We start from the raw sequence: 4,070 nt of genomic DNA, 5'->3' as shown, positions 1-4,070 counted from the left end.
ATTTAAGTAGTCGTAAATTATTTTTGGTCTTCGGCATTCCGTATTCGTAAGATTAAATGGGAATTTTTAAGGAATTCGTGTAGCTGTGTTACAATGTGAAGTTTTAATTATGGTTATGTAAGGTATGAAAAAGGAGTAAAAAATGTACTGAGAGTATTCTGAATAATTCTATTTATAATCTGTTGTTTAAAAATATATACATAACCTTGAGATACAGAAACGTAATAATAGGATTAAAAACAAACACATAAAATAATTATAGCACAAATATATTAAGCTTCTATAACCTACGCTGTGCTAAATATATACATTCAAAAGAAATTTAACAAATAACGACTATTATAATGACAAGTACCCTTATTATCATACAAAAAAACAATTACCATTATATTTAAATATGAACCTTTATTAGTTTTTGCTACTTCTAAACATATAAAATTGTATTGTATAATAAAAAGTACCCACCCGATGATCTGTGAATAAAATGTCGGTTCGAGATGTAGGAGTGATTTCAAATGATTCATCATTCACAGCGACCTGTCACCGATTGATATCATCTGTATTAAAAGTCTTACTAACCATGTCTCCCGGTGACAGCTTATTTAAATACTGTTAACATAAGGAGAAAAATTCCTCTCTTTGTAGTTAATACGAACATTTTACTTGTTAAGTTGCTAAAATTATTTTTAAGTACATCTGAAATAATTTCAAATTTTCTATCACAATCTAAATTAAGTTTATTGCATATTTAAAGCACCTCTGACCCCTCGTTTTCACCAAAGTATAATACATGTATTTTACAAATTTGATGCAATGTTTTCGTTTCTCATAGACATGTGTAAAATATGTTGTATACAAAATTTGATGCATGTATGATGTAGGATAACTTATATGAAACTTGTTGGTTGAAAACTTCTAGTTGCCTACATGTTTGTGATCTTTTGTTTTTGTTGTAGCAATACTTGTAGAATTCGAGACAAATTCAGTCGTACCTACTTTTATAATTTCTATTAAGTAAGTAATGAAAAAAACTTTTGTGAGATGAATAAGTATATGTTGAAAACTTTATCCAACAAACATGGCTAAAGTTTAAAACTTGTTTGTTAATAGTATTATACAGAAATTGCAATAAAATAAACAATACTTATCTAAACCACGACTGTGTTTTATAGGTGAGAACGCTATCAATGGATCAGACAAGTTCTAACATGTCACAGACTTCAGTGTAAACGCAAATGTGTTTTATACTTGTATAAATACCTACTTGTTGGCTACAAAGTGTGAACGAAAGAATGTTTGAGACAGTCTAAATAAAACAAATAATTATGTTTTGAAAAGTATTCTACAAGTTTTGTATCAAACTAGTATTTTAACTTGTTTCTTGGTGAAAACGAGGGGTTAGGTATTTTCCGGTGCTGCAATAAACCGCGATTTAATTCCATATACAGACAAAATACTATCAACAAAAAACAAATAAATGTATTGTTTCGTTGTTTTTCAATAGTAAGGGATCAATTAACAAAGTTGAACTCGATATTGGTTACAGCCGCATTGTTAACCGCTATTATATTACATCGATAATATCAGTGTACTGTTATGAATTATTTACTGTTATTACTTTTTATATGAAAGTCATACGGGACGATTTTTACATGCAGTTTTAGATGTGTTTTGACTACTAAATAGATGAATTTTGTAGAAGAATAAATATTGTCACATTTTGCGTAGAAACCAAAGCTTGATTAGGAAGTGGACTTTATCGTGACAACGGAACATGTAAACAGTAGATTCTGACGTCAAATTTCAGTCCCGTGGGTATGGGGTTAAGCACCATCAATTATAATGTTCGACTTATTACGGACATAATATGTTATATATATTATATAGAACCTCTAGGTTCTGTTCTAGGTTCATTTTTAAGCCAGATTAATAAGTTATGAAATCTTCTTCGATAAATGAACTATTCGATACAAAATTAATTCGAATATACTTCTTTTAGCGCGTTCAATCGAACTTCAGCTTACAACTATATGTATATTATAATACGTAGCTTAATATAATACTTACTATATACATACTACACTAGACTACAGGTTAATTCAGTTCAAAGTTTCGTTGTTAAGCGTCCTGTCTATTTAAAGATCCATTTTCCTGCCAACCAAAGTTCGTCGACTAGACATCTGTCAACAGTCACTCTTTTTTTAAACGATTTTATCAGTTCTAACTACTGATTAGTAATTAAAAAACTACGTCTACTAAAATGTCTTTGGAACTAAATCGTAATACGTAGGTATTACGATTTAGGTATATATGTAGATATATAATATTTATTTGATTGTTTGTATCTACTTTTGGGACTGAGGATTCATTGGCCTTTAGTTGATGTAATTTTGATGTATTAATTTTAAGTTTACTTATTTATTTGTTTAATAAATTCGTAAAATAAAACATGAAATAATATATATATTACCTGAAAATTAAGCATGAAGTATCTGGCATGAATTTAATCTTCATAATATAACATAATTAATTTGTGTTTAAATCCATGTTTATTAAGACCATACAGTATTCTAATACGCTTATCATTGACACGAAAAAGTCGATTTTCCTTTATAAATCTCTAAATATCATAGTTACGATAAAAAAATCGCGAAGCATTGTCGCTACTATAAGACCTAAATAAATAAACTAGATAACGAATTAAAAAAAATATAGCTTAGTCACTCTGAAGTATCATTTTCACGTTTTTATCTTAGAGATGTTTTACGATAACCGAAATCACTGCTGTACTAATGTACCTAAATACTGGGTAATAAAAACCTTCACGAGTTAAATATAGACTAATTTGCAAGTCATCAAACCGACAAATGTTTAAAAATAAATATTGTCAGGGCATTCGAAACAATTATATAGCTAGCGTCCCGCGGTTTTACCCGCGTTCTTTCTTGAGATCAGCGCGTACAAACAAACAAAACAAACTCTTCAGCTTTATAATACATATTAAGTATCTATACATGTAGGTTTATAGATTCGTTAATGAAAGTTTTTTTTTTATATTAAAACAGATATTCCAATTATATTTGTTAATAATTACTATATTGTAACGGTCTCAGCTCAGACTATAATCCTATTAATATCTTAATACTATTATAAAGGCGAAAGTTTGTAAGGATGTATGGATGTATGGATGTTTGTTACTCTTTCACGTAAAAACTACTGAACCGATTACAATGAAATTTAGCACACATATAGAGGGTATCTTGGATTAACACATAGGATAGTTTTTATCCCGGAAATCCCACGGGAACGGGAACTATGCGGGTTTTCCTTTGCAAACGCGGGCGAAGCCGCGGGCGGAAATCTAGTTATAAAATATGTGAAAGTTTGTATGGATGTTTGTTACTCTTTCACGCAAAAACTACTGAACCGATTACAATGAATTTTAGCACACATATAGAGGATAACTTGGATTAACACATAGGATAGGTTTTATCCCGGAAATCCCACGGGAACGGGAACTATGCGGGTTTATCTTTGAAAATGCGGGCGAAGCCGCGGGCGGAAAGCTAGTTCTCATTTAAATTAATCTAGATTCAATAAATCTATAACAGTATACTGTTACTCGATATATCGAGATTGATACAATTTCTTCCGTATTTCCATATAAAAAGTTAAAATTAATAAACCGTACAGTAAATGTGTATTTTATTGTATAAGGAAAGTTTTGTTTGAAAAACGTTTTATTTTAATTAGATCATAAACACGTGAAATGTCTTGTTGTCGGAAGCAAATATCATTAATATTTAACGATTAGGCGCGTTATGCACGAGCGCTTGAACGCGGCGTTTGTGTACAAATAATTGGAAATGCATTTAATATACTTTTTGACCGTAGGTTAGTAATAAGGTGAAGTTTAAAAGATTTTTTCTTTAATTTTTGTTTTCAAGTTCTATCATCAACATAGTTACATAATTTAAGATACCTTTTAAATTTAAAGTCAAAGTGATATCAAATTTACGCTCTGCTACTGTTGAAGCGTTACTTTGTCATTGAAAGCAGGTTCACGTTCC

Source organism: Colias philodice, chromosome 12 (genome assembly GCF_061535455.1).
Source record: "Colias philodice isolate Cphi_HAF_F1 chromosome 12, ilColPhil1 Martin Lab GWU primary, whole genome shotgun sequence".
Classification (NCBI taxonomy): domain Eukaryota; kingdom Metazoa; phylum Arthropoda; class Insecta; order Lepidoptera; family Pieridae; genus Colias; species Colias philodice.
Note: the sequence above shows the minus strand (reverse complement) of the source record.